Source organism: Miscanthus floridulus, chromosome 13, assembly GCF_019320115.1.
Source record: "Miscanthus floridulus cultivar M001 chromosome 13, ASM1932011v1, whole genome shotgun sequence".
NCBI lineage: Eukaryota > Viridiplantae > Streptophyta > Magnoliopsida > Poales > Poaceae > Miscanthus > Miscanthus floridulus.
The window spans coordinates 59,151,492-59,174,359 of record NC_089592.1 but is presented as its reverse complement, the minus strand read 5'-3'; the positions used below and the strand labels follow the sequence as shown (position 1 = coordinate 59,174,359).

The 22,868-nt window shown below is 43.3% G+C and overlaps 1 pseudogene; it reads right to left on the bottom strand.

Moving 5' to 3' along the window:
* Window positions 1–919: 919 nt before the first annotated feature.
* Window positions 920–3,061, bottom strand: LOC136499076 (chaperonin-like RBCX protein 1, chloroplastic; annotated as a pseudogene).
* Between the last annotated feature and the right edge of the window lie 19,807 nt (window positions 3,062–22,868).

Genomic DNA, 22,868 nt, shown 5'->3' with positions numbered 1-22,868 from the left:
TTTTGGTCATTTCTCAATCCGAGGATCGGTTGAAAATTTTGAATTTTAAAATGTAAGAAATTCAAACATAATTTTTTTGGATAAATGATTTCAAATGAAAAAGTTAACTACAATGTTGTATAGCTCTTTGAAATCTACACCTTGGTTTTTGTCGTTTCACCATCCGAGGACGTTTCAAAATGTGAGCATTTAAAACTAAACTTTGGGACATATAGATTATTTCGAATGATAAAAATATGAAATGCAATATTTTAGATCTTTTTGAGATTTATAACTCTTGTTTTGGTCATTTCTCCACCGAGATCATTTAGAAAATTAGAAAAAAATGAATTTGCAAATGTGAGAACTTCAAACTAAATTTGTGGGATTAAAATTATTTCAAATTAAAAGGTTGTCAACAATAAAGTTGTGGATCTTTTCAAGATGTACAACTCTGATATAAAGTTTGTCTTCATCTCACTTTGTTTGAAAAAGTTATACATTTTCCTGTACTGCATGTATTTTTAGAGAAGGTTGTGGATCCATATGTGAGATTGCTTTAGATTTAGCCGTCTCTAAAGATAGGGACATTTCTAGAGGCGCCGTACCTGACCAATTTTTAGAGGCGAGCTGGCTTGGCAACCATTTTTAGAGGTGATTTTGATTGAGCTGCCTATACTAAAAAATGCCTTGATTGCCAAAATTTGTAGTAGTAACTAATGGAGCTGTGGTGCAGTAATTGCAACGGTTTCGACCACGTGATAGGAGCTGTTTTGATCATCAGGTTCAGGTTCTCTACCAATTTGACTTATCTTTCAGAAGATGATGCCTAATACTCTTATTAGTTTGTGAAATCGATCTTTGTCAGTCGTGTGGAATAGCAATGTGTATGGATGATCGAGGAAGTAACATGGTGTATGCGTGCAGAGTTTTATTCCAGTAATGTTAACCATCTATGTACATGGCACTGCTAATCCGCTATGCTTAGTACCTATGCTATATACAAAGTTTCAAGAGCAAGCTAGTGCTTCATAACCTATACATCTTCTAAAGACATACAAGCCTCCTATAAAGTATTATAGGCAAGGCTCAAGAGAAAGCATTTGATGTTATAGTTTGCCTATAAAATATTATAGGCATTAGGCAAGGATCAAGAGAAATCATTTGATGTTATGGTTTTCGTCTTCAATGTGGCTAACCTCCACGACATAATCCCTCATGAGCTTTGTGTTGGCCTCATCAACCATCTGCAGACAGTGGAAGACAAAAGAGCATAAAAAACAGAGCACTAAATAGTTCTGCTTTTCTGAAATTCATACAGACTGTGACCTATCTCTTGGAGATAATTGAAAAGATTTTACTGGAGCAACTAATTTATGGATACTACAGGTCATAACTGAGACACCTTAAAAAGTCAATCTATCGTAATTTATTAGCAAGTAATAGACCGATCAATATATAGTAGAAGGGGCAGAAGAGTAAGGGAACCTTGAAGGATAATTTCTTCAAATTGTCCCACTCGAAATCGTTCTTCACATAACCAGATCGGACCTGCAGTTGCATTAGTTCATCTGAATCCCTTTGAAATGCAGGTTGATGTTTCGAATATGGCATCAGTTATGAGTGCTCTGAGTACACACCTCTAGAATCTTCATGGCTGTTTGTTTCCAAGACGAAACAAGAGACGAAACCACACATCTCAGTAATTTCATAGAAGGACAATGAAGCAAACTAAAACAGTGTGCGGTTAAAAACTAACTTACCTAGTCCCTTAAGCCTTGGAGATTCGCGTATTAGCTTTTTGCAGAAAATGTCAGCGTCAGTTGAGAGAGGTGCGGCTGATGAACTCCTTCAGCTCAAAGTAAGCTTCCCTATCGTAACTCTTTATGGATGATCCAAATAAAAGAATAAAAAGAAATTAAAATGTGATAACAATTAATTTCGAGTCACTTTGTCGATCAAGACATCAAGTCTCAAAGTTGAGAACAATTCAGATATCGACAGTACTGTATACACAAATCAATATGTTCATTGAAGAACAAATTCGGAACAATAGTTTGCACAAACCAAGGACAAGGGTAGAGGGTACTCCCTCCATTCCAAATTATAAAACGTTTTAGTTTTCTAGATACGTTACTTTTATTATGTTCTTAAGCATAGTGTATATGTAAGTGTATAACAAAAGCTATATATGTAGAAAAGCCAAAACGTCTTATAATTTGAGAATGGGGAGAGTAGATAACAATTGAAGCAGTGCATGGATGCTATTACATATGAATTAAAAATTAAGGATTTCCATGAAAACTACCTTGACAGTACAATATATATTGATACAATTTTCCTAAAAATATGTGTAAAATTAATGGGAGTGCTGTTGAATTGAAATGAACAGTCAGTACAAAAGGGCAAAAAGGCAACCTCAAGCTGTGCGAGGAGAACCGTGACGGCGATGTAGTTAAAGAAGTGCTGGAGGATAATTGCCGCCTTCCGCTCCGGTGAACCCTCCCCAAAGCCTGAATCATATATCAGAACCATGCACAGCCATAAGCGTGCGGTGAGGCCAACATAGATATCGAGTAGTGTTTGGTTGCTATCTACACTTTGTCACCCGGCCTGCACTGGATCACTGAGCCTAGCCAGCTCTCGCTCACTACTTATGATAGAAGTCGTTCCTTGAGAAGTTTGTTACAATCAATCCTACGTACATACTTATTGCGAACGAGGCTTCAGCAGTTCGGCTTCGCTTTACACGGTGCAGTGCTGCAGTGCTGTCGCTCAAATACAGCTAGCTACGTCCAGGCACCAACGAGCAAGCTACTGCTAGTCTGCTACTGAGGTGATGAGAAACGTATAGATAGCTAGAAGGAGCAGAGTAGATACAGATGGAGAGTCGAGAGGGCGAACGGTTACCTACCGGGAACGTACATCTTGCTGCACCACGCCGGCGCCACGGAACTCGCTAGCAGGCGGCCGCCGCTCCGTCGTCCTCCACCTCCAGAACGACTGCGCCTGCATGGGGAGGAGGACGCGTCCCAGCCCCGGCGACCTGGAGCGGAAGGACGACGGCACTGCTGCACTCCATGACCAAAAAGCGCACGCTCGATCACTCTGCTCTTTCGTAGGAGTACGTTGCAACGTGGACCTGCCGTAATGCCAGATAGGCGCGGCGCGGCACGCATAAAGTCAAAAAGGGCGCCGGCCGCCGGAGATATTTATCGGCGACTGGGGTCTACGCCACACCACACCACATGTCGCCGCCGTGCCAATGGATAAACCTGGGTGCAGTGCGCTCTGAGTACGTGAGATGTTAACCTGTCCAACAAAGGGTATTTCGGGTACTTCAAAGGCGGAGACATTTTTGTCTGTTATAAGTACACACAGCACCCCGGCCGGGGTTTTAAATCAAAAAGTTGGTTTCAAATTTTCAATAATTCAATGGCAGTGCTAGCTTCCCGGACGGACAAGCGCGTTCGGTCGTCCGTGCCTGCACTCCATTTTGCGCGTCCACATGGGGGGCCGCACCCATCCAAACGTCACGCGGATGCCTGGACGGACACGCGTGTTCGGACGCCCGTACTTGCACTCCATTTTGCGCGTCCACGTGGGGGCCACACCCGTTTGAACGTCGCCCATTCCTCCTGACCTCACATGGAGACCGCTCGCGCCACCTCTACTTCCCCCGCCCGGACTGCGACAGGTGGGTCCATAGCAGCAACACTCGATCTACTTTTGAAACAACCAGATGAAACATTTCAACATATGTCTAAAGGAAGATGAGACACTTAAACATGTGTGTGAAACACTTGCAAAACATCTAAAAACACTTGAAAAGCCATTGCAAAAAAAAAACAAGTGCAACATCCAGATAAAACACTTGCAACATCCAAATGAACACAATTGCAACATACGTCTCAAAAAACAGATGAAACATTTGGAACAGATGCTTGCAACATACGTGTATAGCCATCGCAACATATGCAACATCCCAATCTACTTTCGCAACATCCACATAAAACACGTGTAACATGCATATGAAACACCTGAAATATTCACTTGCAACATGTCTGGACACAACACTACCACCATGTCTGGCAAGCCTTGAGGCAGGTCGCGAAGTACGACACAGCCATGACGCCTTTGCCGTCTCTAGCCACAGGAGGAGGTGATGAGGATCCGAGGACACTGGTGCCAGGCGTCGGCGATAGAGGTGGCGGATGTGCGCGGGAAAGGGACTGTTGGCAACCAAAATTGTCCATTTTGTGAAGTTGTCAAAATATAAAACGGACTTTACCATTACGTTCCTCTTGTAGAGATGGTCAAAAACATATATGGAACGTCCAAGTCGGAGTCCGAATGAAGAAGTTATGCCCCCGAAAAGATGATCCGTTATCAGCAGTTTCGACCCAAGTTCGGAAGTTCCGACAATTTTCGGGACTTCCGGGAAGCCTGAAAAAAACCTGTTCGGGTGCCCGGGGTTATCCCTACATCGGGAGTTCCGATAAATGTCGAAAGTTCAGACTGTCAGAACTTCCGACAGACTGAATAAAAAGTCCAGTTCGGATCTGGCCTTTTGGATTCCGATCTGAACTATTCCTAAACTCGTGGGAAAACTTGGAAAATAAGTCTTGGAGAGATTTCCTACGGGGATAAGACCATCCACCTCTATATATATATGAGAGGATCATGGCTGATTAAGTTCCCATCTATCCAATCGACACAAAAACACAACAAATCAATCTACTACCTCTTTTTACCCTCTCTTCACCTCTACTTCTCCTCGTTCTTCGTCAGCGCTGCATGGACTGTGGATCGACGATGGCGAAGCTCTAGAGCAGCCAGGCCGGCTAGAGCTGCCCATAGCCGCTACACGCCCCGACGGGGTCCCTCCCGGGCGCGTGGGGTTTTAGGTCTCAAGAGACCTCGCTGACGTGTCTTGCATATCGCACTCCCGGCAAGGCTCCTCCGGCGATGTGTCTTGCAGTATCACGCTCATCGCTAGAGGCACAAGGTCCAGGTGTGGACATCCCCTAGGCGCCGGCCGATCTAAAAATTGGCTAGGCCCTACATCGAGCGATCTAGCTTCTTATCAAGTGTGTGACCTAATTAAGCGTCAACACACTTTTTGGCGACTCCACTAGGGAAGGATTGGTTCGGCTATCTTCTATAGCCGATCTTTCTGACCTATCCAATTCGTTGGTTCCAATCTATGCTTTTTGTGTTCTCATTACCATTGTTTAATTTGGCCCAAAAGGATGAAAGCAACTGGTCTTGATCTCTTTTTATCAAGATGTGGAACAATGGTCGCAACAGGCGAGTTCACCAGTCCAATGGGTCAGGAGAGCATCGTCAAGTATACAACCATAGCTCAGGTAAAAGCACATGGAATAGATGAAGATTCTCCTCTTTTTCATACTATGGTTAAGCTTATATCCAGATTAGCTGAGTTAGAGGAAAGAAAGTTTGGTGATCCTATTGCTACTTCACATGCTGCATATATTAGTGAATCAACCCCAACTTTTGGTCAACCTCAATATAAGAGGTCAGTTTTACTATGATCTTGATCAACATGGCAGGTTTGTTTTTGATAATCAATCCTGATTATTTTTTATAATCAATCCAAATTACCCTCTTCGGCATCTGAAACCAATAGGGCCAATTCAGGAGGGGTTAGCACTAAGCTTCCTGCTGAGAGGCCATGTCATTTTGATCAGCATGATGGGTTGATTTTAAAGAGTTAATCCAAATTGGCCTCTTCAGCGCCTGAAACCAATAGGACCAATTCAGGAGGAGCTAGCACTATACCTCCTAGGAAGAGGCTGTCTTACTGTTATATTGATCAATATGGCAAGCTTATTTTTAGGAAGAAACTTGAATTGGTCTCTTTGGCGCCTAAAACCGATAGGACCAATTCAGGAGGAGTTATTACTATTCTTCCTACTGCTACATACACGTCGGATTTGGTTTCGTCCCTCTTGAACCGATGATGGGACAACAGCACCACATGCTTCGTTGCCCCATATTATAGTGTTGTCTGACTCTCCAAAGTCATCGAGCATGGTTCCAATGCCTGAGGCTTCATGTGAGACCTCCCAAACCGATTCACAGAAATTTATTAATCGGCTTTAGAAATCAAAGGAGGCAAAATTGGACATGCAAGATACGCATGACAGAGATGCACATCATTTACCTTGCAAAAAGACACTTTCCAGGGCTGAAACTCTGGAGATCAATAGTCCGGCCGTCTTGATACGGCCAGAGTAAGTCGATTCCACTATTAGAAAGAATGTGATAATCGGCGAGCCCAGAGAGCCTAAGAAGTGAAAGAAAGTCTTAGATCACAAGAGTGGTGTTAGAAAAGTCCAATGATAATCGAGAGAGCCTTAAGATCACTATCAAATCTTCTAGGCTCAGGGGGCAAGCTCAAACTCCCGCTGGACAAACAAAAATCAGCCACTAACACTTGTTCAAAAAGGGTCAACTAGGCCGATTTGAAAAGTCAGCCAAACTGATTTTAGTGTTGGTGGACAGAAAAAATCAGCAAGACCAATTTCTCAAATAGGTCAAGCTAGTTGTGAACAAAAATTGCAGCACACATATAAAGATGGAGTGTTGATTCCTTACCCATTAATACATCAAAATCCTCACCGGTGGAGGATGTGTGCTGGTTTAGCTCACAATGAGCAACGATGTGTCCCTTAGAGCCGATTGAGCTACGACCAATCGAGCTACAGCAAGGCAGAACCGCAGAACCAATTATGCTAGTTTTGGTTAAACTTGCTAATCAGGTCCAACAAAAGGATGCTCCAATCAAAGAAAGTGAAGGACCGATTGTCATTGATAATTTGGACCAATCTGATGTGGAGAAAATATCAAGAGGCACTACTGCTAATGATCATAATGCCCAGAGTAGCACATCGGTTCCCAAAAACTTCCAACCGACATGGTGCCCTTCAGGTTTGTCGAGAACACAAAAGTGCAAACTCCAGCGTGCTCGTTGCAAGAAGCTTAAGCAATAAGGGCTACCAAATATGAGGAAACAAATTTATGATAAGATGGATCCAACTCCCTCAGTCAAACGAGAAAGAGCTGGTCGCCAGCTCAAAGTCAGCTGAGCCGATTTCCTAGTCGGCTAAGCCGACTTTCCCTGTCTCTGGCCAAGTCGGCCAAGCCGACTCTAAATAGACTAAGACGACTTCTTCTGTTGTAGCTCCTCTGGCCACTGTGCAAGTCGACCTAACCGATTCCAAGTTGGCCTAGCCTGATTCCAAGTCGGCTAAGCCAACTCTCACGGTACCAGCAGCTGCTGATATGCCTTCGGTTGATTCGGTGCCTGTTTTTGTTCCCGTAGGTGTTGGGGGCTTCTAGAAATCAAGATGGCTTTGCCCCTCAGAGTGCTATTTTCCAGAAGCCAGCGGACCACGTGAATCACCTTAAGCCACTGCATGTGAAGGGCTACATTAATGGCAAACTAATCGACAAAATGTTGGTAGATAATGGAGCCATGGTGAATCTAATGCCATATTCACTTTATAAGAAGCTTGGCGATCTGATGAGGAGCTGATTAAGACCAAGAGGACGGTCAAAGGTGTTGGAGAAAATTCTATTTTGACCAAGGGATTTTCCTTGATGAAGCTTACTATCAGGAGCAAAACGTTGGCCATCCGTCTTCTTCGTTGCAGAGGTGCAAGGGAGCTACAGTTTGATTCTTGGGCGCAAATGGATTCATGGCAATCGATGTGTGCCTTCTAGCTTGCACCAGTTCCTCATTCAATGGTTGAAAAATAAAGTTGAGATCGTCCATGCAGACTCATTGGCTTATTCCACGGCCAATGTCCCCTTTGCTTGGGGGCATAATGATATGATTTGCTTGTCAGGGAGAGACCTTGCTGGTTTTGAGTCATTATAGGAGGCTTTGTTCCCGTTTCTCTAGAGTCGATTGATGATCGGCTGCCATATCATCATGTAGTGTAAATTCTATTTGGACATAAAATTATGTCGGCTAACCCATGTGAGCAAATTGGTATTGAGATTGGCATTAGACCAAGGCCGATGCTTTCAAATAAAAAATCTAAAGCTGATTAGAAATAATGCATCTAGGAGTGAAGCTCCATTCACATTATATATTATTGCCTGAAGAGGATGTGTCAGTGTTGTGTTAATTCAAGAAGACAAAAGGCAAGGATAGGCTATTATCCATGATTGGTTGATGTCTTCTTGATCCTATGACAAGGTATGCCCTTATAGAGAAATTATGCTTATCACTGTACTATGCTTATGCTAAGATGAGACATTATCTTTTGTCCAGTACATGTGTTGTTGCTTGCCAAGCCGATGTGATAAAACACATGTTGTATCGGCCAATTCTTTGTGGAAGGATAGGCAAATGGGCATACACACTAATTGAATATGACTTGACTTTTGAACCATTGAAAACATTAAAGGTCAAGTTCTTGCTGATTTTATTGTTGAGCATGGTATTAATTTAGATGATGATATCAATTACCTTACTTTTTGCCCATGAAAACTTTACTTTGATGGATCGGTTTGTAAATATGGCCAAGGTGTTGGTATAATTATTGTTTCTCCCGATAGTGCTGAAATAGGGATGTCAAGCTAATTAGATTTCTATTGTACCAACAATCAAACTGAATATGAAGCTCTCTTATTCGGGTTATCATGTTGCGATCCATGGAGGTAAAACATGTTGAAGCCTATGGTGATTCCTTGTTGGTGGTACAATAAGTCACTGGTGAATTTCAATGCTTAGAAGGATCACTAAGAGCTTGTCTTGATGATTGCCTTGATATTATTGATTATTTTGCTGAATTCTAAATTCGGCATATTCTGAGGCATGAAAATCAAAAGGCCAACATGTTATGCTCAACAAGCATCTGGCTATCACGTCGGTGGGCATAATTTCATATTCAAGAACAGCCGATGCATGAAAATTTATTTTTTTCCCGTGCAGGTGCAGACCAGTTGGCTAAGCCGACTGCCCCAGTCGGCTCAGGCGATTCCCCCTCTGCTGCAGCCCAGTCATCTAGGCCAACTGCTCTAGTCGGCCAGGGCGACTCCTCCAAGTCGGCTAAGCTGACTGCCCCAGTCGACTCAGCTGACTCCCCTGTGGCCAGTCTAGTCACTTCACCCAGAAAGCTCCTAAATCGGCCTGATATAAATTCTAGTAATGTTGGGGCCAATTTAGAAGATTGAAGGACTCCCTTGCTAAGATATTTACATGATCTAAGTGCTAAAAATGATAAAGGTGTTCGGCGGAGCAGCTTTCAAGTGTGTATTACATAATGATGGGCTCTATCGGAGAACTGCCGAAGATTTGTTGCTCAAGTGCTTAGGATCTGATTTAAGCAAGAGTGGCTACGGGAGAAGTCCATGAAGGAATTTGTGATACGCACCATTCGGACCCGAAGATGAAGTGGTTATTGCATAGAGCCGGTTTCTGTTGGTCTACTATGATGACCGATTGCTTTTGTTACTACAAAGGATGTGAAGAGTGCCTAGAAGTTTAAGATTATTTAGCTTGTGTCTGCTGCTATGCTTCATCCTATCATCAAACCATGGCTTTTTCGTGGTTAGGGGCTAGATTTCATTGGCCAAATACATCTCCAGTCTTCAGAGGAACACCGATTTGTGTTAGTTGCTACTGATTACTTTACGAAGTGGACCGAGACAGTTCCTTTCACCACCTGAAATGGCCAAGCCAAAAAAAACCCCTTTCCTAAAAAAACCAACCCTATATTTGAGAAAGTCTGGCCCCATCGGGCCACCTTGGGCTAGCAACAGAATCCTGAATTTTACTAAACTTGACATAAAGCTTGTACATATAAGAGTAAGGGTGAAAGCACTAGGCGTGTTATCGCTAGAGGCGAGTCATTGTGTTTTAACTTTTACAACCACGAGTCATGAACACAAGTCACCTACGAGATGTTATGTGTACAAAGGCAGTTTAAAAAAGTATAAAAGAAGCATGGTAGAAGAAAATGAATTGTAAGAAAAACATTTTACTCTTTAATATTATAGGTAGAGGTAGAGATAAAGATAGAGATATATATAGTAAAGAATCATTTTAAATATGGAGTTTTGTGAAACATAAAGGACTATAAAGTTTGGGTAAAGTGACGCATGCCTACTTGGAGCTATTAATATTTAATAAAAATGTGGTCTTTGCTCTCTATCTACAAGCAACAGAAAAAAGCTTTTTTTTTTGTTTTTGAAACGGCAACAGAAAAAAACTTGGTAAGGCCAGTTGGCTGTTGGCCTGTTGCTGGCCAGCTTCTGGACGCATGCAGAAGAAACAAACATCGTTGATCACTTTGGTCCTATATACACTCCTACTGAATAAGACACAGGAGGCCACGAGGAAACGGTTTTCAGTTTCGCACCTCCGCACCTACGTCGTCGCCGGTGAGCTCCGAGGACGCGCCGCCGCCTCATCCTCGTTCGCAGCCATGGATCGGAGCAGCTATATATGTATGAGCCTAACAAGAAGCCTAGTGCTTCAGGTGGTTGTGTGTTTGTGTTGTGTTGTGCATCAGTGAGCATTTACATAGGCAGCTCCTCCAGCTCGCTCGGATCAGTGAAATTTATTTGCGGTGGGTGAGTTGGACGAAAGCTCGCGATCCCTCACGCCATCAGAATCAGATGCGAGGCCAGGTCCGTTTATTTGTGGTGGGTGAGGCCATGAAGGAAGGCATGAACGCGAAAGAAACAAAGGCGAGAAGAAACATAAAAGAGTAGTTCCTCACCTTCGCGACGCCACACTATGTCAGAATAACATTTCACTGTCAATTCAAAATATCCCATCATTACCAGGATTTTGAACTGGTACAACTATACCGATAGTGATAAGAGTAAGCTATCACTGTCGATTCCTACAAACCGGCAGTGTTCTTCAACTTCACTGCTGGTTCTTTACACAACCGGTAGTGTTCATTTTCACCAACACTACCGGTTCATAAGACCACCCGATAGAGTTCAGTTCCACCAACACTGTCGGTTTGTGTTTCAACCGGTAGTGTTGACGTAAGAATCACTGCCGGTTAGTGACAAGAACCGGCAGTAATGGCTAAGCCAACGCTTGCCGGTTTGTGGCTCGAGCCAGGCAGTGCCATCACTGTCGGTTTTGTTGCTAACCGGCAGTGATGTTTACGACAACAGTGATGTTATGTTCGCATTTTATTGTTTTATAATTTATTTTAATTTATATTTTTTCGTAGAATCGGGTTTTGCTTTATATACGCTTACGTAGACGACAGATCCATCAATATTAAACATTATAAATGTTACAGCTACAGTTCAAATGTTCTTATCAAGATCTCGATCCCTCAAAATAAAAAAAAATGTTCTCGGACTTCATAGATTGTGCAATGCTTCTCGGACTTCTTACAATAATCTGGCGAGCCGCTCTGGACCATGCTGGTCCTTGTACTTCACGGATTGTGCAATAGAAGATACTCTATCTTTTTCCAATACCTCGGCTAAGATGAATTTTGCTAGCTCCGATTGCAGTGCGACGATCTCCATGTCTAACAGCCTTTCATGGTTATATTTCTTGCGCTGTCGTTCAAAAAAGATAATATCCAAAGAGGAACAGTAAATCATTTTGTTGAATTATTAACAGACATAAATGAAATGGGGATTATACACACCAACTTATCGGCTTCTTCCGATTTCCCGTCCGATGTAGCGAAGCATTGCCCACATTACATAAAACCTCGCATTCATTGTTTTCCACCGGCTGTTTTAGGTACTTCCCCTCCACTTCGACAACCTTGAATGTGACCGGCATCCTACTGATATGTCTTCTTCGGACACTAAGCAACATTAAAAGGAGAAACATTAGAAAGCGGTATGTGTGATTAGAAAATAATATGTTATTAGGAATCGCTTACTAATTCAGCACTGCCACCAGTGCATCCAGATGATGAAATGGTTTTTTCTTCGAGTCCGACACCTCGATCAGATTTTTGGTAAGATTAACACAAATGAAGACGAAATAGGTTGCTGCAATCACATAATCCTAATTATCGAATAATCTTAACAAAAAAAAGAAGCATAAAATTAGAAGCCAAGAACACATACTTGCGGTTGTATGCTAGAAGTATGTGGGTTTTGTTCTTCATCGTGAATTCGTCAAAAACAGCAATCAATCTCTGTTTCAGGTCTTCCACGTCACATCCATGCACTATACCACAACATACTTTTGCCGACACTTTTTATAGTGACAAAGGATACCTTTCCGATAGATAACTTCTCGCGAAAGGTTTTGCCGATAGTTTAGAAACAGTCGCGCTATAAGCTGTGGGCGAAACTTTCGCCGACAGTTAAAGGAATCGCTGACACTTTTTGTGTTGCCAAATGGTGGACCTACGCCGACAGTTGAAACCTTTGCCGACAGTTAACCCTTTGCCGACAGTTAAGACCTACACCGACAGTTTAAACCTTTCCCGATAGTTTATGTGTTGGCGAAACCATTTTTAAGGTATTTTATGAATCATGCCCTGTTCAACAACTAAACTATCGGCAAAACTGTACTATAGATATAGATATAAATACAATTTGAATAATTTGACAAATCCACTGTTATTCATATAGAAGGAAAATCTCAATTCTTAGGAGCTAGATAGAGTTGATTCATTTTCGGAAAACTAGTGTTCTCATCAGGTCTGCAAAACATGACATAGACGTTCTGAACTTGAGAGGACTAACAAAAAAAGCTAGAGTAATATTTAATAGGCCACACATTTCTGCAGAGGACCATCCATGAGAATGCTCTAAGCTGCAGCGCCCTTGCTCTTCTTGCGATGAAGCTTCTTCATGTAGAACTAAAGCTCTTTACCCTCAAGGATGTACCTGTTATACAAAAAATAAAAGTGTATTGTAAGGAGCTGCATGCAATATAAGATATATGTGAAAATAAGGGGACAACTTCCATTCTACTTGAAGCCTAGAAGGATAAATTTGTGACAGCTGCCAACATATCTAAAATGTCTAGACTCACAGTGATTGTAACATAAAGAGTATAAACAAACATTAAGCTTTAAGCTACAAAAGTTAAATGGTACACAAACAGATAAGCTGCTCTAACAAAAACAAAGAAAGTCTGGTGGAAGTTCATTATTTCTTACCCATCAGCTCGGCCACACTGTCTAGGGCGGGAAGAAATGCACGCCAGCAAGCTTCCACTGCCAAATTGCTCTTCAATGTGAGCGTCAAGCTCACGTCCCTTCTGATGCTCCTCAAGCTTCCTCTTGACATGGTTGCTCTTCTTTGTTTCCTTAGCTGCTGCCTCACCCTCTTGTCCCTAGATGAATGAATCTCAAATAATAAGTGATCCACCACAGCAAACATAACAGGATTGCTCAAAAGCTTACCTCCCCGTATTCACTAACTATGTCAAAACCCACAATACCAAGGTCAAGATCACCTGACTGAAGTTTACGAACAATGTCCTTAGGCCTTTGGAACCAAACCTCCTAAATTTGGAATCTAGAAAGGATAAAAATATATCAGCGCGCTGCATAAACTCAGCAAGAATTCTATTGAAACTATCAATCACTCCATCCACATAATGTGTCTAGACCAGCTATCCACACATAGAAACCGAATAAGGAGGTATAAAGTTGAAGTGAAGGGAAAGAAAGTAAGCTTCCAATGCTACCAGCATACCACTACTTAAATGAGATTATACCGACCATGGTACTTCTTATCTCTGAACTTAAAATGGGAGGAAAAAAGAACAGGGACTATACCAATGGTTTAGCCAATGGACAAATATTGTCAAATGATGTTGCATAATAAGGCTGACGCGCTATGAATGAGGGCAAGCATATAACTTAAACATGGATGCCTGGACTGCAAGAGAACCACATTAACCAGAAGGCAAAACAGAAAAGACAAGGACCCAGGCTGTGTCGTTGAACATTGATTAGATTTAGGCAGATATAATGATTCCACATTGGATATTAGTCCATTTAAAGATACAAAGCCTCAATACATACAGCTACAAATCAGATGTTTGGGTTCATCGCTGTTGCGTACAGGTCATGCTCTGCAGGTAATAGGGTGTGCTAGTTTTGCTTCCAGCAGGGCTTTAATGATGCAAACAGGGATGTGAGAGTGATCTTGTAGAGATTTCATTAACCAAGAAAGCCTTCTTAATTCTTGAATCTAGAAGATTACTCGAAAATGCTAAGGACCCAGTTGGACTCAAATTTATTGACTACTTGTAACTTATGGAAAAGCATGTTCTGTAGCTTACATGGTTCTGCTATGCAATATTATGAATCACATAATTAGCCTCAGATAGTGAAGGGTCAATAGGCACCATGAAACATCTACTTGGCATTGCTCCAACCAAACTCTTAAAATCCTTATCCGAATAAGGAACCCTAGCTAAACCTAAACTACACTCTTAAAATCCTTATGCTACCAGTGAATCAGGAACCAAAGGCTTACTGATTCAAAACCTACTAGCTGCAACTAGTTGCCTCCGGGTCAAATTTGACATAAGGTAATTAAATCAGAGAGATGGGAGAACATAGTAAACCTCACCAGCGGGATATCCACAGTGTACTACCGCGGGTTGAGCTGCCTCACCGACAATTGGCAACTCTTCATCATCAAGCACAAAGAGTGCAACCATAACCAAATCAGCATACCAACCATACAATTCAAACTTTCGAATAAAGCAAAATAAGAATGACAATCCTTAGTACTCGAGTACTCCTTTATCAGAATCCAAAGCCAAAAGCTTTGTCTGATCTAGATGGCTAAATAGATAGCAATGCAAGCTCATTGACACTGGAAGGCCTCATGGTTGCATGGACCTTTAGTTTTCTTTTTACCTTCCATAAACTTTCTGTTTTGCAACATTGATCCCGATACATAGACCAAGCTTCTATGAAACACAAAAACAAGTTCAGTGAACAAAAGAACATACCCCACGGCACAAGAGGGCAGTGCCTGTGACAACTTTCACGTCCCAATACAGCCCTACACAATCTACTAGCATGAATATCATAAAGGTGTGTTATACAGAAAACAAAAATAAAAGTTTGTTTTGTTAAAAGATAAGAAAAGAAGATCCAGCGGTGCTGTAAGACGTCTAGAGCTTGTGAGAGAATCTTGTAAAGGGAAACACGGCTACTTGTAGGGCAGGCTTTGAATCATTTCACGGAGGAGCTAAAGAGCACAGTGGCCGGCAACAGAAGGGAAAGACAAAGGGTAAAGACAAAGAGAAAGATCAGCAAGAAAGGAGGCAGCGAGCTGGGAGGCCATGGCGCCGGCTGATCTCCCACCAGGCTTTAGGTTCCATCCAACTGATGAGGAGCTTGTGAACTATTACCTCAAGAGGAAGGTCCATGGTCTCAGCATCGAGCTCGACATAATCCCTGAAGTAGACCTCTACAAATGTGAGCCTTGGGAGCTAGCAGGTAACCTGAAATCCAAGTTCATTCAGTTGTTCATCCTGAGATTTCATCACTCCTAACTGAAATTTGAGATATCTTTGTTTTGGAAGAGAAATCATTCCTGCCTAGTAGATCGGCGAATCAACTACCAGAACAGATCAATCGGCATGAAGAAGACATTGGTCTACTACAAGGGTCGAGCTCCTCAGGGGCTGAGGACCAACTGGTGATGCATGAGTACCGCATCGAGGAAAGCGAATGCGAGAACACCATGGGGATTCAGGTGACTCATTCATGTTCCTATGCATCAGTATTATGAGTTAAACCTTGGTGTTGCTTCTGTTGCATTTAGAGATCTCAGTCTGCATTCAATTGTATCAAAAATTTAACCGACTTCCCCAAATAAAAGATGTTTGTTCTCTATATCAATCAATGTTGTAGTAACCATGTCCTTAGATACACAAGAATTTCAAGGATATTATGCTAAAGAAACATGGTACACTTTTTCTGGTGCTCTTGATAAGACAAATTTAACATCCAATTCTTGGTCGGGGATGTGAAATGACAACACATGATTGTACACGTTTAGTAGGTGCCCCCATCACCTAATGATGCAGACTTTAGAGTATACATATTCTAGGTCAGTTGCATGTGGATGCTACCTTAAAGCTTAGACATATGTGTGGTGTGACCCAGTGTTGTGTCGGTGGCTTTACACTTTAGTCTCCATGTCCCACAACTACTTTACTTAATAGTAGAAAACTTAAAGCCAGAACCGATAAAATGTCTGACTGACCCCATTCGAATTAGATCGGGCAATACAGATTCTGTTAGAAAAGGCATTAATTTAAATTTCTATGAATAAATAAAAGTTGAACAAAGATTATTCATGACAACCTAATTCACTTCTAAAGCAAGTGCCATAGTAATTATTTGGAGGAATGAGTGATTGCTCGTGTTCTAGCCACAAGATATTAACTCTGACTTCTTAGTAGACATTTCTATGAACTAAAGAAGAGTTGAGCTAAAAGCATTCAACCCAAGTACACAGTAACCACAAAATTGGTGAAGGGAAAATAGTCTCACCATTTATCCTTTTCCTTTTGTTGTGCCCTCTCATCCCCACTTCTACTCTGAGAGAGTAGCTGTGCTAGCCAACGCCGCCCAATCACCTGCACAAAGGGGAAAAGGTGGAGGGAGAGAGGATCTAGGGGAGGAGTTAGGAGACCGAGGACAAGAGGAAGAGGGTGACGTACCGCTAGATTCAGCGAGCGAGGTAAGGCGCCACCGCCGCCGGCAATGACGAGGCCATGCACAGGCTTGGTCGGCTGGCCTGCGCCGGTTGTGGCTCGCGATGCATCCAGCGTCATTGAGATGAGGCAGCTAGGGTTTCGTCGACCATAGTAGCACAGGCGGATCGGTGGAAGGAGGCAGCGCTGGGTGGCACCCGCGCCGGTAGCCACCGGTGGGCCCTAGGCGCATCGCCGAGGAGGGGGCGCTGTCGGCCGTGGCTGGGGCGGCCACCCTCCGCACCGGCGCAACACCCGGCGGGGGGGCGCCGTCAACCCACGCGGCCACGAGGCGTGAGGAGGGCGTGGAGAAGGAGGAGGAGGAGGAGGAGGAGGGCAGCCACCGCCGCGTCAAGGGCCAGCGCTACCGAGGTGCGGTGGCGCCACCGTGGCCACTTTGGGAGAGCTGGGGAGGGAGAGAGAGCGCTACGGGAAAGAAGAGACGGGAAGAGAGAGAGAGAGGAGGGGAGGAGATTTTTTTACCCAGCGCGGGTACTCCTTCGCCGACACTTGCACAGTTGCCCTGTATAGGCTACACCGACACTTTCTAAGTCTTCTAATTTTTGTCGACACTTTTTCTGCCAGCTAGAGAAACGCCGACAGATAATTTGTAGTCTTATAGTCTTATTGTCGACAGATGATTAGACGTTAAAACGATATACAATTGCCAACACATAATATGTCGTCCAAACCTGCCTTTTGCCAACACATAAGTGTAGGCAAATGTGTGTCATGGTGTAGTGATGGAGGCCTAGACATATCCTCCCATTGACTCGCAAGGGGTCCAAGAAGCCTATGTTATCCCATTTGCTTTTTAGAATGCAAAATTTTGCTATACACCTACATAAAATCATGGAAAATGCTCAAAAGTTAACAATTTGTGTCTCGAGAGAGTAGTTAATTGTAATATCATGTGCTGTAGGGTACTTACATAGTCCACAGCGTCAACATTTGAACATCGAGAGAGCGTTTATGGTATAGCTGGAATAAGCACTCCCATTCGACATCGAACTTCTCTTCTTCAGGATAATGGAAAACATGTGACGAACTGGATAATAACCTCAAAACCAAAGTCGTCCGTCTCTGTTGCTTGAGCCATGGAATATTCATGTAACTGGCGCATATATGTTGTTAAATTTTTATACTCATGATCGGGAACCAAAAGATTGTCCCCTTTCATACTTCATTGCTGGTGTTCCCAGTCCCTTGTACATCATAATAGATGTTCGTGGCCTCTTCCATGGTTAATTCTGGGTTGTCTTCGACGTACTTCTATATGTTCCTTAAATCTTTATTGTGTATTTCTTTGTCTCTTGTTGTAGCGTATTTATTCTGTGTTTGCCTTTCGAATTCGGACTTCAACAAAAACGGAGGCTGTGAGGCATAGAGATTGAAGAAACTAACACAATCTTCCTTCGAGATGTGTGCTGTAAATTTTTCTTTCATCAAGGTGGTAACGCTTCCACTGAACGACCCTTTTTCTTTTTGTTGGTCCACTTCAGGAGCATTAGCAACCTGAATCCAAGGACCTTTTCTACTGACTGCGAGGATGTCCTCGATCTTATTTTAGGCTAAGGTGGAGGAGGAGGGGGAGGATGACGACTGAGAATTCTGTTTTCCTGGGGCTGATGAAGATGGAGGAGGAGGAGGAGGAGGAGTCTCTTTTCTCAGGGGTGATGAAGATGGAGTCGGACGAGGAGGAATAGAAAGAGACCTCTGTCTTCTCAGGGGTGATGGCAAGGGATGAGGAGGACGAGTGGTCTCTGTTGGGAGATGGTGAGTGATCATCGTGGGTGGGCGAAGACTCAGTAGTCGTCCTCATCATCAGAGGACAATTTGTGGTCAAGCTTAATGAAGTGCTTGTGCTAGGCCACTTGAGAGCCCTTGTTATGACCAAGTTTCAGGTCTGTCTTCCACTACGGGGTACTCAATGTGTATCTTGTTATACTTCTTATCAAGGTATTCTATCAATGGTGACACGAGCATACCCCTGTGGAATTGGGCGGCCATTAATGGTCCCAGTCTCCCGCTAGGCCAGGCCTGACCGAGCGCCACCTTGTCCTTTGTCCATTCCTGATGGATGTACAACTTGACATTGACTGAGTTCAGTGATGTCAGTCCACCGGATGAGGCACATTCGCATCTTCTTCATCGAGCGGGGTCGATCCGCAACTCCTGCTGACCCCTAAACTATGGGCTAAAGGCAGTAGGAGTAGGGTTTTGTGGTACTTCTAATCCCGTGGACAGCAAAAGTTGCTGGACTCGTGCTTCAATAGTCGCCTCAATCCGTGCATCCATTCTGTCTTCTATCTCTTTTAGTCGCCTCAAATACTATGCCTCCTGTTCCGCTCTACCCCTCGAGTGGCTCCGGTAAGTGTTAGATTCTTGGAGGAATGCTAGTTTCCAAGGAACAACACCAGGTTCCTCTAGTGCGACCAGGGTGCTCCTTGGTTCTGAGTGCTTGGGTGAGCACGTCTTTCTCCCTATTAGAAGTGTGAGTCCCTTGCCTCACCTCCTCAGTTACCTAGGAGATCCTCTGGATGAGTTCGCTCATGGGTTGATTTGTGGAGCTAAAGCTCTCATCCTCGGCGTGCCGTACATTCCTCCCCATACAGTATATTACCGATCCAGGCTCCTAATCGGCGGTCTCAACCTAAACGCCTTCCTTAGCAAGGCGATCCATCTTTTGAAGTTTTGCTTCAAATTTTGGCATCTTTTTGGCGTAGCCACGAGAGCCGAGATGATGAGGATTCGTCGCTTTCTGCGAGTTCTCCTTATTCTTCCTGCTTAGTTCTAAGTACTCCTCAGATAACCTGTATTCCTTGAAATCCTGTTAGAAGTCCTTCTGCTTGCTAAACTATCCACCATCGAAATCTGACTCTTTATTTTGGAGGACAAAATTCTTGTACAATGTCCCCTTGAAATTCTTAAGCATGTCCCATGATTTCTTTTGCTTTTTTCTTGACTAACTCCCTATCATACTCAGTTGGAAAAGTGAAATACTCTGGGATCTTGACATCCCATATGTAATCCTTCTCACTTTCGGGAACCCTCCACGGGTCATCATCTTTCCCAATCCACTTCATGTACCTAATCGGGATGAAGTTCCTAACAAGTAACCCGAGGATAGTCTTGTATTTGGTCAAAGCTATAGGTGGTGAGAGTGGATCCCTGAATTCATCGAACTCAGTAATGTGCCAGTTTGCATTCCTACCAACAGGAATCCTTGACACGCCTCAGCTTGGATCTGGCCTTCCTGCTACCCAAACCCTCTGGCTCCTCGGCGGATGGAGGCTCCTGCTAGAGACACCAAGTAAGCTATGACCCTCTCAATTGATTAGCGTAGTGTGGCTACATAGTCACATGATACCAAAGTTACCTGGCCATCTAGGTCATTTTGACCCTAGATCGAGCAGACCAGACGGGGTCCATGGCTGCTCGTTCTCACCATCCTGATTGACACCATCACCGTTTGTCGGATCATGCGGCTCTCCCGTCCCAGCGATATCAGCCGCTTCTTATTGTCGATCAGTTCTTCGGCGATGGGGTGACATGTGACGATGAGTCATGGCTGTGACACGATCGTGGTTAGTTTTGGCTGTGGACAACTACTAATAGCATATGTTCATATATATATATAATATGTTGAATGCAAAGTCTAATAATAAGTCCACATACAACAAAGTCAAATAATAGCATATGTTCACCAAGAACAAATTTATTGTTTGATTGACCACATACAACAAAGTCCACCTACTATTCTACAAAACTAAGCCTACATCAACTTCCAAATAAGAAAAGCAATGACCATAGCCATAAATAAAAGGATGACATCTTTCCAAGACCAAGGAGCAATTCTCCTAATCTTCACATCTCCGACGGGTGGCTTCTCTTCAATCTCCAGTGCCAGCGGATGGCCATGGTTTGCATTCATTGGACCATAGTAGGCCGGTTGCCCATGGTTTGCAAGGTAGGCCGGATGACTATAGTAGGCCCTCAAAGCTTCAGCTTCTGTGTTGTACTTTTTGTGCAAATTACCAGGGTAGCAATTGACTTGAGCATAGCAGTCTTCCCAGGTTCGATAAATCCCAAGCATGTGACCAACATGCACTACATACCATGCCATGGTTGCCTATACATTTAAGTAAATTAGGCATGTGGTAAGTGGTAATAGTAACTCACTGAACTAGGGAAGCTTAAGAGTAAGAACATTGTTCGGCAATACATTGTCAGTATTGCTCATGTGCAAGATGAATAACCAAATTCTTCATTGCTCCCAATAGTCATATTATACCAATTGGTTTATGAATTTTGGAGGAAGCTGTAATTGACATGAGTATCTAAAAATACCTCTCATTGATGCATTGGTAATCCACACACTGTTATATCAAAATCTACATGAAACATGAGGCTATGGATACCACTGCTCTAATGAACAATATTTGTAGGTATGTCAATGGGGCTTTTGTTGTAAAAGGGTTGATGAACAAATAATAGAAAACCACATCTTCCAGGAAATTAAAAAATCAACTAGATGCATTTTTGGGATGCTGGTGCGTGTCTGTGCCATTGAAATGTATCATTTCTTCTCCTGACTGACAGAGAGGCGAGAGCACACAAATTTGTACTTGAACATCAAATATGTAGCTATAGTGATTGTTTCAAGATCACACAATACATCATCATCAGTAATCATCTAAAATCTGCTAGAAAAGACTATCTTAGTAAGGATGCTAGAAAGCTCATAAAAACCAGCAAAATACTCTCCGAAGTCACAAGGCAGTTCTTTATTTTTCGTTCCCTGAACTAACGGTGCAAACATTGAGGTGTCCATAAGTAGCTAGCAATCAGACTCATGACCTATCTATGTCATCTGACATCTACTAATGCTAGAGCACTGAATCCTCTTGTAGAGTAGTACTCCATACATGTGATGTTATTTGTTACCAGCATGTCACAATCACAGAATGAGCATAAATCAGGAATGAATAGTCAAAAGCTAAAACTGTCCCCATTATGCAATCATTAGAACTATGTCAAGAAACTCTTTAAGAAATGAGACCGGGAGTTCTAGAAATGTATTAAAGACTAGGAACTAATTCAAGTAAGCAGCAACACCTCTATTGATTCACAGCAACACCTCTACTAATTCAAGTAAGCGGCAACATCGTGGCGCATTTCATCAAACACACAGCGAGCAGTGAGCCATGCACTCACCGTGGGGGAGGGAAAGCAGTTGTCCATGCGCTCCTAAAAGCCTCGGTGGTGGGAGTGCAGGCGTGAAGGAGGAGGGGCACGGCCGGCGTCATGGACGACGAATCGAGGGCACGGGCGGTGTGGTGCTTCGGCTTGGGGCGGTGGACGGCGTGGGGCGGTGCTCTGGCATGGGGTGGTGGACGGCGTGGGGCGGTGCTCCGACACGGGGCGGTGCTCCGGTGGCACGGGGGGAGGGGTTGGCGTGGGGTTGAAATGAATTTGGATAATTTTAACCCGCGCGTCTTTTATATAAGTAGCTCATCACTGCCGGTTCTGATTGTAAACCGACACTAATGGGGGTACATCACTGCCGGGTCATTCCCCAAACCGGTAGTGATGTGGTTTAGCAGTTAGGTGTTAAGTAGGATAACCTTTTATTTTCTTTTGAACTCCTCCGACTAGCTCAACGGTTAAGACCCCTCAACCTAGCCCCCAAGACCCGTGTTCGAGTCCCAGGCGGCCCAAATTTTTTTGTTCAATTTTATAAATTATTTAATTACTTTAGGAAATAGCTCATCACTGCTGGTTCTCATTATAAACCGATAGTGATGGGGGCACATCACTGCCGGTTCATTCCCCAAACCGGCAGTGATGTGGTGTAGCAGTTTTTTACTGAAAAATGTAGCAGTTAGGTGTTAAGTAGGCTAACTTTTCATTTTCTTTCGAACTCCTTCAACTGGCTCAATGGTTAAGACACCTCACCTTAGCCCCCAATACCTGTGTTCAAGTCCCAGGGGGGCCAAAATTTTGTTTCAATTTTATAAATTATTAAATGAATTTTCTCTATGCACCTTCTTTCTCTGTGGCCTTCTTAGTGTTCCTCTTCATCTCGGCCTAATCTAGAGACTAGAACAGTACACGCATCAAGTAAATGGATCACTCAACAGTCAACACACAAGCCACAGGCATTCCCATTCAC